At 43.9% G+C, this 15,125-nt stretch overlaps 1 pseudogene; it reads left to right on the forward strand.

Moving 5' to 3' along the window:
* The window catches only part of LOC121280408, a 116,337-nt pseudogene that overhangs the window by 1,527 nt on the left and 99,685 nt on the right, over positions 1 to 15,125 (forward strand).

The raw sequence follows: 15,125 nt of genomic DNA on the forward strand, positions 1-15,125 counted from the left end.
ACTCATTCACCCAGAGTTTATTTGATTTTCTCCTGCTTCAATCCAGTTGGGGATCTGCAGGTGAATACCTGTTATTCCCACTGTAGTGCCACTTATAGCCTTTTTTTTAAATTAGCAGGTAGCCTAGAGTGCATCAAAATCTTGGCTGCTTAGCCCTAGTTCACAATCTACATAATTGATTTGGATATGGGGACCAATTGTAATATTTTCAAATTTGCTGATGACACAAAACTAGGTGGGAATGTAAGTTGTGAGGAAGATGCAAGGAGGCTTCAGCAGACTTGGACAGACTAAATGAATGGGCAAGAACATGACAGCTAGAATATATTGTGAAGAAGTGTAAAGTTATCCACGTTGGCGGAAAAAAAAGTCAGAATACTTCTTAAATGGTAAGAGGTTGGGAAGTGTTAGTGCCCAAAGGGACCTGGGTGTCATTGTTCATGAGTCACTAAAAGCTAGCATGCAGGTGCAACAATCAGTTAAAAGCACAAATGATATGCTGGCCTTCATTGCAAGGGGATTTGAGTACAGAAATAAAGATGTCTTGTTGAAACTGCATAGAGCTTTGACGAGACCACACCTAGACTATGCGTATATTTTTGGTCTCCTTATCTAAGGAAGGGTATACTTGCCATAGAGGAAGTACATAAAACTAGTCCCTGGGATTACGTGATTGTCCTATGAGGAGAGATTGAAGAAACTGGCCCTGTATTCTCGAGAGTTTCGAAGAATAAGAGGTGATCCCATTGAAACACACAAAATGCATACGGGATGTGACAGAGTAAGTCTAGAACCAAGGGACATAGTCTCAGAATAAGGGGCAAGTCATTTAAGACTGAGATGAGGAAGAATTTCCTCTCTCAGAGGGTGGTGAATCTTTGGCATTCTCTATCCCAGAGGATTGTGGAAGCTCATTCATTCAGCATGTTCAATGCAGAAATTGAGAGATTTGGGGATAGCAAGGGAAAGTGATGTTGAGGTAGACAATCAGCCTTGATCTAATTGAATGGCAGAGCAAGCTTGATGAGCTGAATGGCCTATTCCAGTTCCTATGTTCTTAGTGATGTTCACAAGAAAGATAAAATTCTCATTTCCTTATGTGTTCCAGATTTTATTAATCCGCTATTAATTTAAAAGGGGACGCACGGAGAGGAGACTGTGCCTGAATGAGACATAGGTCGAGTGTGTAGTTAGGAATTTGTTTCATGTGGGAATTTAATGCCGAAGGGGAAAGAGAAAGAACCATAGAAAAGTTACGGTGCAGAAAGAGGCCATTCAGCCCATCATGTCTGTGCCAGCCAGAAAAAGATGAAAAAGAAACTAACCGCTCATTTCAATCCTACTTTCCACAGCACCTGGTCCGTAGCTTTGCAGACTACAATGCTTCATTTGTAGATCCAAGTACCTTATAAATGAGTTGAGCGTTTCAGCCTCAACCACCAATTTAGGCAGTGAATTCCAGAAGCCTCTGCGTGAAAAAGTTTTTTCCCATGTCCCCCCTAATCCTTCTACCAATCACCTTAAATCTATGCCTCAGTAATTGATCCCGCAGCTCGGAGAAAAAAGTCTTTACTGTCTACCCTATCCAGGCCCCTCATAATTTTGTACATCTCAGTTAGGTCACCCCCTCAGCCTCCTCTGTTCTAAAGAAAACAATCCTAGCCTATCCAATCTTTCCCCATTGCTGCAATTTTAAATGAGCTGTAGAAGACACAAGTTGCTTCTCAAAAGTAGAGGGTAATCTATAAACAGCAGCGAGAGTGTGAAGAGTTAGGGGGATAAGTCTGTGGGTTCAGAGCATTCTAAGGAAAATTGAAGTGTGACGTAACAAAAAAGGTAAGTGGTTGATTGGTGAGCATTTTCTCTTATCTAAACTAAGGAATTTTAATTGGAGTAAAATATAACATTAATTGAAAGCAAGACTAGAGGCATTAATTAAAATTTAATTAAGAATATAATTTATTATTTAATTTAGGTACAATAAGGATGGCGGGCTTGGCCTAAATAGCCAAGTGGTTATGGTACTGGGTTTATAACCCCAAGATCTAGAGTTCAGATCTCTCAATGGCAAACTATGAAACAATGTAACTTCATCTGAAACAGATGGAAACGGGTTTGTACTCGAAAGAGTTACAATAAGGATGGCAGGGCAGGCGATGTTTTGCAGCTGTAGTAAAGAGAAGCTGATGGGCAGCAGCCTGATCCATGTCTGCACTAAGTGCAGCTTGAGGAATTCCAGCTAGGGCTAATGAGCTGGAGACCAAGCTTCAGACACTGCGATGCATCTGGAACGGGGAAAGTTACCTGGACACTTTGTTGCAGAACGCAGTCACACCCCTTAAGTTAGGGTCTTCTGACTTGGTCCATGGTCAGGGACAAGAGTGTGTGACTGTGAGTGAAGCAGTTATGAGGATTGAGAAGGTAGAAGTGGAGGAGCCACTTGCAATTGTCCAGTAGGTTCGAGGTTCCTGCAGCCTGTATGGCCGAGAGCGGGGGCTGCAAGGTGGATGAACAAACTGACCATGACACTGTGGTGCAAGGAGATGTTCCAAGTGGGGGAGTAGGGGACAGTATAGCAAGGGGATAGACACAGTTCTCTGCAGCTGAAAGCATGAGTCCAGAAGGCCACAGCAGCGTTCAGGACATCTGCTTCGGGTTGGACAGGAACTTGCAGTGGGAGGGGGAGGATCCAGTGTTGTGGTCAATGTAGTTCTAATAACATAGATAGGACTAGGAAAGAGGTTTTGCTTAGAGACTATAAGCAGCTAGTGGCTAAATTAAAAAAGCAGAATCACAGAGGTAATAATATTTACGTTACAACATGATTCATGAGCAAATTGATGTAGGGTAAATAGATTGGAGTGTTGAATACATGTTTTAAAGATTGATGTGTGAGAAATGGTTTTCGATTCTTGGGGCACTGCCACCAATATGGGGAAAGTGGAAGCTGTACCATTTGAGATGGTCTTCACTTGAACCATGCTGGGACCAGTGTCCTGGCGAGTTATGCAACTAGGGCAGTAGAGAGAACTTAAACTAAGCGGTAAGGGTGTTACAACTGGGTGAGGATGGATGTCAGAACTTGCCCTTTCTTTCCCATACCTCAATTGATCATAACAAGGTTATTTGAAATTTATAAGGATGAAGATGTCAATTCAGTGTCTGTACTTAACCATTTATGTGCTGATTGCAAAGAACTCAGTCCGACATGCTTTCTTGAGCTTAAATACACTGGGATTTCTATTGAGCTAAAAAAAATCCCATCCAAGATATAAGAAAAATTTTAAAAGCTAAACACACAAAGACAAGCATGCAAAATCATATGTTACACAGTAGAAGGTTAACTTTTGGCTCAATAAAGATTCAATGTTAAAAGGCAAAAAGCAGAGAGTTCACTGTTTATGAATCCTTCGCTGTTGTTCACAGCTGTTCCTTAAACAGTGGACCTGAGTTTTTCCTTGGAAATTGCTGCTTTAGATTTTGAAGTCTCCTTCAGAACTTCTCTGTCTGTGACCCCAGTATGAAATGAGCAGGCAAAGTTCCTTTTGATTGAAATTCTCTATCATTGTGCTGTATTCCAAAAATGTAATAGAGATAGAGCTCCGAATTTGGGAGAGAGATGGTGTCACTGGTCCATTTGTAGACGCTCTGCCAGTGACCGTTGCATCCGATGAGGCTGTGACGACTTGGGAGTTGCCAGCCGTGGAACTAGCAGCTCCCTCCCAGGTGGGGACAGCACAGGCTCCACGGACCAGATGATGACCGCCATTGTCATCAAGGCCAACAGGATAGCAGAGTCAGCATGCTGCCTCAGATGCCAGTCCCAGCGAGGGGGCAGCACCAAGATGTAGCACCCGAAAATGTAAACATAAGGCACCTTAGGCACACCACGGGTTTATCACTGTTGCTTTTGTGTTGGCCCGCAATGAGGTCTTTATCAGTTGGTGTGATGTTGAACACCTTTGTCTTTTTGTTCTCATAACTTCCTTGTGTTATAATATTAAATTCAGACATGACAGGTGGAGGTTCTGGTGTAGTATTATTGTCACTAGACTAGGGACTCAGCATAGTGCTTTGTGGACCTGGGTTTGAATCCCACCATGGCAGATAGTGAAATTTGAATTCAATCAAAAAAAATCTGGAATTAAAAGTTTAATGATGACCATGAAACTATGGGAGAGGTGCCATCTTAAGTCAGTGTCCTTTCTTGCTTTAAAAGTCCTTTTAATAATTGTGGTAATGGAAGGACATTTAGAAAATCATAATACAATCAAGCAGAGTCAGCATGGTTATGTGAAAGTGAAATCAGGATTGACTAATTTATTAGAGTTCGTTGAGGAAATAACAGTAAGGTGGATAAAAAGGAGCCTGTAGATGTGGTGTACTTAGATTTCCAAAAGGCATTTGATAAGTTGCGACATCAAAGGTTATTACACAAAATAAGAGCTCATGGTGTAGGGAGTAACATGTTAGCATGGACAGAAGATTGATTACCTAACAGGAAATAGGAAGTAGGGATAAATGCATCATTTTCAGGTTGGCAAGCTGTTACTAGTGGAGTACCACAAGGATTACTGCTTTGGTATCAACTATTTACAATTGATGGATGAAGGTACTGAATGTACAGTTGCTAAATTTGCTGATGGCACAAAGATAGGTAGGAAAGTAAGTTGTCAAGAGGGCATAATGAGTCTGCAAAGGGGTTTTGATAGGCTATTTAATGGGCAAAAATTTGTCAGATGGAATATAATGTGGACAAATGTGAACTAGTCCACTTTGGCAGGAAGAATAGAAAAGCAGTATATTATTTGACTGGAGAAAGACTTCTGAAATCTGTGTTACAGAGAGATCTGGTAAAAGATACGCATTATTCCCTGCCACTCAATTGTTTTGCAGCTAATATCTTCCAAGCTATATATTTACAGCATAGTTTCATAAGTCTACATTGACAGCAGTAACCTTGCCTACTGGCAATGCATATCAGAAATTTGAACATTTTCCACTTGCAATGCGAGTTCATTACCCCTATAAACTTATGTGACCTAGAAGAACACATGCCCAAATCCCTGTTAAAGGAGTATGTACATTTTATTTCAGGAGGGCAGATATATCCATTGTTTCTCATGGTCTAGTTGTTAGTGTGCCCCTGATCTCTAATAATATTGGGCATCAGACTTCATGAATACCCATTGAAGCTGAATTTATCCCCACAGATCAAACATAATATTTAAAAAACAATCATCATGAACATGTAGTAGATGAAAATTCAAACTAAATGCAGAAGCTAAGAGATTGACTACTGTCTGCAGAATACTTATTTGCAGTGTAGGTTACTTATGGTATAGAATACAAAAAATTGGCAAAAGCTGCTTGATGAATCCTTTATGGCTTAATGCATAACATGCTGTGAACATATGTATGCATACTAACCCCAATTGATGTGTGAAATTTGGTAAGGCTTACATTGACATAAAGGCCCGGAATTTTGTGGAATTGCAGAGGCACCACGGACCTTCCAAAATGGCAGGCAGGAAACATTTGGAAGTCCCACCCACATTTCCGACAGTTATTTTTGCCGGGAAAAGGGGATGGGGTGTGACTCACACATGAGAGACACTTGAATTCAGCAGGGCCATTTTAACCCTGAGTTTAAACAAACCCCATTTTCGCTGTATCAAAGGCCTTAACTTGCAGTGTGGGAGTCACAAATTTTTAGAGTAGATGTAAATGTGCTTGAAGGACACATAAGGTCTGTAGAACTGTCACGGGAAGTTAATTAAAGCCCCAACCCTTTAAAACAGCCCACTGTGTCACTGAGAGATTCAAATACTCTGTTCTAGCAGTTATAATTGCTGTTTGTTGACATTATTCTAAGGTTCTCTATGAATGCTTGGCTGCTTTCCACAACCTATATTTATCTCAGCAGGTGGCTGTAAATTCAAAGTTTGTTTGACAGCTCAAAGAGGTTATTGAAAGATTAGCTATCATGGATGTAGGATTATGAATAGGAGTTTGTTCTTATGAGGGACTAAGCACTTGAGAAGATGTAGAAGATTTGAATGGGCTTTCATGAATAGGACTGTTCTTTTATTATAGTGAAGGCTATAATGGATATTTAGACCTTATTTCATCTCAACATGGTTTCTGAGATCTGTCCATGGTGGATGCAGGGTGAGTTGGCAATGGAGGGCAAAGGATGGGGGGTAGGTTGGCATGAATTGGCATGGGCTGTTAGGAGTCATGGGGTGGGTGGGGCATGGGTTGGCCTTAAGTTGGCATGGGTACATGGGGATGGCATGGGGAGTGCGTGAGGGATAGAGGGCCTAAAATATAAGCAAATAACTTGGACAACGCTCTAAAGATCCAAGACAGGCCTTAGCACTTGGTAGCCCCTGTGGCCTCCTCTGATCTGTGTCTGAGGGGTTGGGCCCAACTCCATCCCACACCTACCCAACACAACCACACCACCACCCACCCCCCGCCCACCCACCTGACAACTCCAGAATGAAGATCCTGCCACGTGCAGGAATTTTTCCTGAGGCAGGTGCAGCAAGCGAGAAATTTTCTGACTCGCACTACCCAACTCCAGAGCAAAAATCTGGGCCAGTTAGTTTCAGGATCTATAATGTCATCAACAAGCGTTTTGAAAAAGTGAGACTTTATGGGAAATTGGCAAAATTATGGTATCATTCATGGTAGTATCAGTTTAACAATGTCCCTTATTTCACTTTCCTTAGCACTAGTCTAGCTTGCTCCATTCATCTTTTTAGTTTATAATCCAGCTTACTTTTAGAATAAAACTAAACATGAATAAGAACAAGAACTATTTACTGACCATTTTGCAATCTTAAAAGAAAAGGTCAGATGGTGAGATATGAAACAGTGATAGAGGTAGCATGTATAAAACAATATATAACTCTCTTGATTTCTCTATTCATTTCCTCTGATTTTGTCTTTTTAGGTAGCTGCTTCTCATTGCAGCATTATACTTCAAGATGGCCAACGAAAGTCCCAAATCGAAGCCACTTGTACCCAAAGTTATTCCCACTGTTTCCACTGCTTCCAATTTAAATCCAATCAAGCCTTCAGAAGTCTTTAAATACAATAAACCACAAATGCCAATGCAACTAAAAAGGGAGATTTCTTTATTTAATGGAGTCACTCTTATAATTGGACACACAATTGGATCAGGGATATTTGTTTCTCCAGGTGGGATCCTAAAGCTCTGTGGCTCCTATGGTCTTTCCCTGGTTATATGGGCTATTGGGGGTTTAGTCTCAATTATTGGAGCCATCTGCTATGCTGAACTGGGTACAATGATCACAAAATCTGGTGCAAACTATGTATATATTTTGGAATCATTTGGTGGTTTAATTGCCTTCCTTAAACTTTGGACGTCAATACTTATTATTGAGCCCACTTCACAGGCTATTATTGCCATCACCTTCGGCAACTACCTGGTGCAACCTATTTTCTTAAACTGCACTACACCATACGTAGCAGAACGACTAATTGCAGCTGCTTGCATTGGTAAGCGTAATGTTACCATTTCCTAACAATATAATGTATTTTTAATTGCAGTTAGAAGTTTAAGAAGCATTAAGAATACCAATTATTATGTATAATAAATTAAAATAATAGTGGTTTGCTTATTGACAATATGTTAGCTTGAGTGAGTTGTAAGGGTACCTCAATTATTCCAATATAGATTGGGAAGATAGCAATGTTAAAGGCAAAGAGAAGGAGGAGTTCCTGAAACATCTAAAAGAGAACTTTTTTGTTCAGGATGTTTCCATGGGGTTAATGTAGAATCTGAAATATCAATAAACTTTAAAAACAATTTAATTTTTATTTGTTTAAAAATCCATGAAATTTTTAACATGAAATGGAGAAATTTAACATTGCAGAAATATAAAATTAATTTGTCAGGACCAGAGAGGTTGTTCAGCATTGATTATGACATAATACACCATTAAAGTCGTACTTCATTCAACAAGGTGTAACTTTTTCTAGCCTTTTTTTACATTAAGACTATTGGCAAAAAAATGGAACCTCACATCAAATCAGTGATTTTTAATTAATTTCCATCTGTGGGAACTTCAACATTCAACGTATCATTTGGAGGAGCAAGGAGTCATTGGCAACAACATATGGATTGTCATGCTTAACTGCGCATGCATGGCACCAGAAGAATTTTTGTCAATTTCACAATATAATGCCAATGAAAACCCAGCAATTGAGATTTAAATGAAACAGAAAAAGGTGACATGATAAATATGAGGCTCATAAATATGGTAGAATACCAAGCAAAACCAGAAATTACAGAGGAGAACTGTAAAAGGGAGTAAGGGAGCAAAGAGAGTGTATGAGAATTCATTAGTGGGTAGCTAAAAAAGTTAATCCTAAAGTCTTTTGTAGACATAAATAGTACAAAAGTAGTCAAAGGAAGGGTGGAGCCAATTGGGGACAAAAAAAAACATCTTTTGGATGCAAGTCCTACTTAACTGAGGTACTAAGTGAGTGCTTCGCACCCGCAATCATTAAAGAACATGTTGTCACAGTCACAATAAAGTAGAAGGCAAATTGTTTTAGACCACAAGGCATCGCATAGCACTTTACAGCCAATGAAATACTTATTGAATTGTAGTCACTGTTGTAATGTAGAAAACACAGCTGCTAATTTGTACATAGCAATTAGCAATTTGATAAAGACCAGATAATCTTTTTTTGTGATATTGATTGAGGGATAAATATTAGCCAGGTCTCTGCACTCTCCTGCTCTTCTTTGAAATAGTGCCATGGGATCTTTTACATCTGCCCAAGCAGGCAGATGGGGTCTCAGAGATGAAGATAATAATGTACTTAAGGCAGACATAGAACGGAAAATGGGCAGACAAGCGGCAGATGAAATTTAATGCTGAAAACTATGAAGTGATACATTTTGGTAGAAAGGATGAGGAAAGGCAATATAAAGTATATGATGCAATTTTAAAGTGGGTTCAAGAACAGTGAGATAAAAACAAAAAACTGCGGATGCTGGAAATCCAAAACAAAAACAGAATTACCTGGAAAAACTCAGCAGGTCTGGCAGCATCGGCGGAGAAGAAAAGAGTTGACGTTTCGAGTCCTCATGACCCTTCGACAGAACTGCAGTTCTGTCGAAGGGTCATGAGGACTCGAAACGTCAACTCTTTTCTTCTCCGCCGATGCTGCCAGACCTGCTGAGTTTTTCCAGGTAATTCTGTTTTTGTTCAAGAACAGTGAGACCTGGTAGAGTAATTACACAAATCTTTGAAGATGGCAAAACATAGAAGTATATGTGATATTTGGGTTTATGAACAGAGGCATAATATACAAAAGCAAGAAAGTTTTGCTAAATCTTTATAAATCATTAGTTAGATGCCAACTGGAGTATTTTGTCTAATTCTGGACACTACACATTAGAAATGTTGGCAAAGCCCCAGACAGGTAGCAGAAGAGATATACTAGAACGCTACCATAGACTTCAGTTATATGAAGAGACTATAGAAGCTGAGGTTTTCTTCTTAGAATAGAGAAAGTTAACAGGATATATAATAGAGGTGATTTTTGATAGAGTAAATAAGGAAAGCATGTTTACGCTGGCAGAAGGGTTGGTAACCAGAGAACACAGATGTTAAGTGATTGGCATAAGAACCAGAAGGAAGATGGCTATGAGGCTTTTTCAAAGAGCTAAAATAGGTATGATGGGTCAACTGACCACCTGTTCTAATTAAAACTATGAATTGGCTAACTCAGTGAAGAGTTCATAATTCTATGCTGTTGAAATTGTGATCAACACCTGATGTAAATAAGCAAACTGGATATATTAGGAACAATAAATCAAGTAATAACTTTAATATAAGTGCATTGAAAAACCTCCAGTTTCTTCAGTGTTACCTACTTGTACTTATTTACACCCAGGTCTGCTTACTTTTATAAACTGTGCCAATGTGAAATGGGCAACCAGAGTCCAGGATGTGTTAACATGTGCCAAATTGATCGGCCTTATCATCATTATTATTGTGGGGATGGTTAAACTCAGCGAAGGTAAGAAATTTAAAAGAACTAAACCATTTAGCCCAGTTGGTTCATACCAGTTTATGCACCACACAATGCTCCTCCCACCTTCATCATCTAGCCCTAACAGTGTGTCTTTCCATTCATTTCTAATTCATGGGCAGAATTTTCCTATTGGTGTGTAGGGGTGGGACCCGTGGTGACATCGGGCGAGCGTTCCTACATCATGCACCATCGCGATATTTCGTTGGGCAGGCGCGCGATGATATCAGATGCGCACCCACCATTAACTAGCAGGCTACTTAAGGCCCTTCAGGCGCCAATCGACAGTGATCTTTCAGCGCCCGTGTGTTCTTCGGGTCAGCGCATGGGCAGGTAGGACACATTTGTATGAAGCTCATCCACGGGCAGAATAAGAGGGCTCAGTGGAGCCACGAGTGTGCTCTGTCAAATATTTATTTTTTGAAGTTACTGATGCTTGCCTGTGTGATCTGCAAAACTTCAAAACGCAAACCAGCTGCTTGGACTGGACTCACAACCTTCAAGTCAGCACTCTGCAGTGAGGAATCTTTTTTGGGCCTGCAGGTTTGAGGAAGCCTTTCCTTAGCCTGGGGATGGGAGCTGAACTCTCCACTGGAGGCACCTCCTCTGAGGAGGAAGGTAGGGCTAGAAGAGGGGGAGGCCAGGAGTGCATATTCAGCCTCCAGAGGAGCCACCATTGGGAGGACAGGCGCAAGCACAAGGGGTGCAGGGTCAAGAGGTAGTCCAAGGTGGAAGGGGCCGCAGAAGACACCACTATCCTCCTCCCAGTGTATACAGGCGGCGAAGCAGCTACTTCAGTCTGTCTGGGATACAGTACCGAGGGAGGCTTCATCTCTCAAGGGAGACAGTCAATTATATCTGTCAGATCAAAAACAGAATTACCTGTAAAAACTCAGCAGGTCTGGCAGCATCGGTGGAGAAGAAAAAAGTTGACGTTTCGAGTCCTCATGACCCTTCAACAGAACTGAGTAAAATTAGGAGAAGGGTGAAATATAAGCTGGTTTAAGGTGGGGTGGGGGGGGGGGGGGGGGGGGAGGAGGAGAAGTGGTGGCGGGGGGGGGGGGGTGGTATGGTTGTAGGGACAAGCAAGCAGCGATAGGAACAAATAATCAAAAGATGTCACAGACAAAAGAACAAAGAGGTGTTGAAGATGGTGATATTATCTAAACAAATGTGCTAATTAAGAATGGATGGCAGGACACACAAGGGACACCTCTAGTGGGGGTGGGGTGGAATAAGACTAACCAGACATAAAAGGTATAGATTTAAAAATAATGGAAATAGGTGGGAAAAGAAAAATCTATATAAATTATTGGAAAAAACAAAAGGGAGGGGGAAGAAACGGAAAGGGGGTGGGGATGGACGAGGGAGTTCAAGATCTAAAGTTGTTGAATTCAATATTCAGTCCGATAGGCTGTAAAGTGCCTAGTTGGAAGTTGAGGTGCTGTTCCTCCAGTTTGCGTTGGGCTTCACTGGAACAATGCAGCAAGCCAAAGACAGACATGTGGGCAAGAGAGCAGGGTGGAGTGTTAAAATGGCAAGCGACGGGGAGGTTTGGGTCTTTCTTGCGGACAGGCCGCAGATGTTCTGCAAAGCGGTCGCCCAGTTTGTGTTTGGTCTCTCCAAAGTAGAGGAGACCGCACTGGGAGCACTGAATGCAGTAAACTAAGTTGGGGGAAATGCAAGTGAAAGGCTGCTTCACTTGAAAGGAGTGTTTGGGCCCTTGAACAGTGAGGAGAGAGGAAGTGAAGGGGCAGGTGTTGCATCTTTTGCATTTGCACGGGGAGGTGCCGTAGGTGGGGGTTGAGGAGTAGGGGGTGATGGAGGAGTGGACCAGGGTGTCCCAGAGGGAACGTTCCCTACGGAATGCTGCCGTGGGGTGGGGGGGGTGGTGAAGACGTGTTTGGTGGTGGCGTCATGCTGGAGTTGGCGGAAATGGCGGAGGATGATCCTTTGAATGCGGAGGCTGGTGGGGTGATAAGTGAGGACAAGGGGGACCCTATCATGTTTCTGGGAGGGAGGAAAAGGCGTGAGGGCGGATGCGCGGGAGATGGGCCGGACACAGTTGAGGGCCCTGTCAACGACCGTGGGTGGAAACCCTTGGTTGAGGAAGAAGGAGGACATGTCAGAGGAACTGTTTTTGAAAGTAGCATCATCGGAACAGATGCGACGGAGGCGAAGGAACTGAGAGAATGGGATGGAGTTCTTAGAGGAAGCGGGGTGTGAGGAGCTGTAGTCGATGTAGCTGTGGGAGTCGGTAGGCTTGTAATGGATATTGGTGGACAGTCTATTACCAGAAATTGAGACAGAGAGGTCAAGGAAGCGAAGGGAAGTGTCAGAGATGGACCATATGAAAATGATGGAGGGGTGGAGATTAGAAGCAAAATTAATAAATTTTTCCAAGTCCCGACGAGAACATGAAGCAGCACCGAAGTAATCATCGATGTACCGGAGAAAGAGTTGTGTTTCACCTTAAACACCTCTTTGTTCATTTGTCTGTGACATCTTTTGATTATCTTCTCCTGTGACTGCTTGCTTGTCCCTACAACCACACACACACACACACCCCCCCCCACCCCACCCAACCCCGGCCACTGCTCTCCCCCCATCCCCGCCCCACCCACCTCAAACCAGCTTATATTTCACCCCTCTCCTAATTTCACTCAGTTCTGTTGAAGGGTCATGAGGACTTGAAACGTCAACTTTTTTCTTCTCCGCCGATGCTGCCAGACCTGCTGAGTTTTTACAGGTAATTCTGATTTTGTTTTGGATTTCCAGCATCCGCAGTTTTTTGTTTTTATATCTGTCAGATGATTGGCCTGAGATCTCCGCGAACTGTGTGGGTGGACATCCCATGCCAGTGGCTCTGAAGCTCACAGTTGCCATCCACTTCTATGCCTCTGGCTCCTTCCAGGGCTCAGTAGGTGATCTCCCAATCAGCTGTTCACACTTGTGTCAAGCAGATTACAGGTGCTCTGTTCAGGCATGCATTGACCTTCATCCACTACCATTGGGACCAGGCAAGCCAGACACAGCAAGCCAGAGGCTTTGCAGCGATTGCTGGCTTCCCCAGCGTCCAGGGTGCAATGGACTGCACACATGTGGCCATCAAGGCACTAGCAGGTGAGCCAAGTGCCTTCGTCAACAGGAAGGGCTTCCACTCTATGAATGTGCAGATAGTGTGTGCTTACAGGATGCTGATTCTACAAGTCTGTGCAAGGTACTCAGGCAGCTCCCAGGACGCTCCCATCCTCAGACACTCCCAGATGCCGGGGCTCTTCAGTGCTCCAGCCCAGCTGGATGGATGGCTGCTCGGTGACAAGGGCTCTCCCCTCAGAAGGTGGCTCATGATGCCTCTCCGCCGTCCAAGAACAGAAGCTGAGCAGCAGTATAATAGGAGCCATGCCTCCAGAAGGGCTATGGTGGAGAGAGTCATCGGTCTTCTCAAGATGCGCTTCCGATGCCTGGACCGCTCAGGGGGAGCACTCCAGTACCCCCCAGATTGTGTGTTGCTGATTGTGGTTGAATGCTGCGCTCTCCACAATCTTGCACTGGAAAGGGGGGACACTGCGGACGACGAAGATGTAGACGCAGTGGCTGCGGCTGCACACGATGAGTCCAGCAGTGAATCTGAGGATGAGCACGTACAGGGAAGTCCTGAGGGGGTAGATACTGACCTGGGCATACTCCGGGGAGGCAGGGACATCCTGGAGGCTTTAATCGAACAAAGCTTCAGTTAGCATGCCACATACTGACATCCAGGACAAGCCTGGGCTGCAGGCTCCATACTCAATACCGAAGTGCAAAATCTGCCTGGATAGGAACATTAACTAAGGGCCTTGTTAATAAAGCTGAATGTCCCCAAATCACTCATAACATTATTGGTAACCATCCACCCACAAATGAAAAGCGCACCCTCAGCCATGGTGACATGTCTGAATTTAATATTACAACCAAAGGAACTTAAGAAAACAAAATGACAAAGGTGTTAAAAATCACACCAACTCATAAAGACCTCATTGCAGGCCAACACAAAAGCACCAGTGATAACGCCATGGTGTGCCTAAGATACCTTATGTTTACATTTTCGGGTGCTACGTCTTGGTGCTTTCCCCTCGCTGGGAGTGGCATCTGAGACAGCCTGCTCATTCTGCTGTCCTGTTGGCCTCGATGACAATGGCGGCCGTCCTCTGGCCCCTGCAGCCTGTGCTGGCCCCGCCTGGGAGGGAGCTGCCAGTTCCACAGCTGGCATCTCCCCAGTCATCGCAGCCTCATCGGATGCAACGGTCACTGGCAGAGGGGCAAAGGAGCTGCCGCCCTCATCCAGAGGGCCCTAAGAGGAGCCTGCAGAGACGACAAGCAGCCGCTGTGCCAATGTGAGGTCGCTTTGGACCTCCCTGCTCACCGTAGATGGATAGGCACCCAGCTGGGAAACTTGGTGCCCAGACCATCTCCCACACTGGCATTAACCAGCTGAGGTCAATGCTGATGTTAGGGCTTGCTGATCTGAGTGCAACCTCAGGAAGCCCTGATTGGTCTCCTGGAGGAGCCTCTCCACAAGAGTCGCCACTCTCTCAGTGGAGGATGCATGGCGCTTGGCCATGAGGCTCATTGCATCGGTGCGAGTCCACATATGCTCCTCCCCCATGGACACCAAGCCAAGCATAGCCTCATGTATCTCCACCTGCTCCTGCATACCCTGCCACATTTTGTGCATTTGCTGCTTCACAGACAATTCCAGAGGCACATCACCAGCCACCGACTGAGCATGTGCCTGGTCCCCTGAAGTCCTCCGACTGCTGACACCATGGGCACTCTCTGTCTCTGCCAGCTCCTCCAGCGACTATGAAGTGCCCTCACCGCTGTGCCCCGGGACATTAGCCGATGTTCTCATTCCCACTAAGGTGCTGGTATCTGCACTAATGCCTGCCAGGCAGAGATGGTGTGACATTGGTGGGCCAGAGACTTCAGGGCCCTCAGGTGTGAGACGGGGCCCCTGCTGCTCCTCCTCCTGGCCCAGCTCCGCTGATGCTGAATGGAAGAAC

Source organism: Carcharodon carcharias, chromosome 7 (assembly GCF_017639515.1).
Source record: "Carcharodon carcharias isolate sCarCar2 chromosome 7, sCarCar2.pri, whole genome shotgun sequence".
Lineage (NCBI taxonomy): Eukaryota > Metazoa > Chordata > Chondrichthyes > Lamniformes > Lamnidae > Carcharodon > Carcharodon carcharias.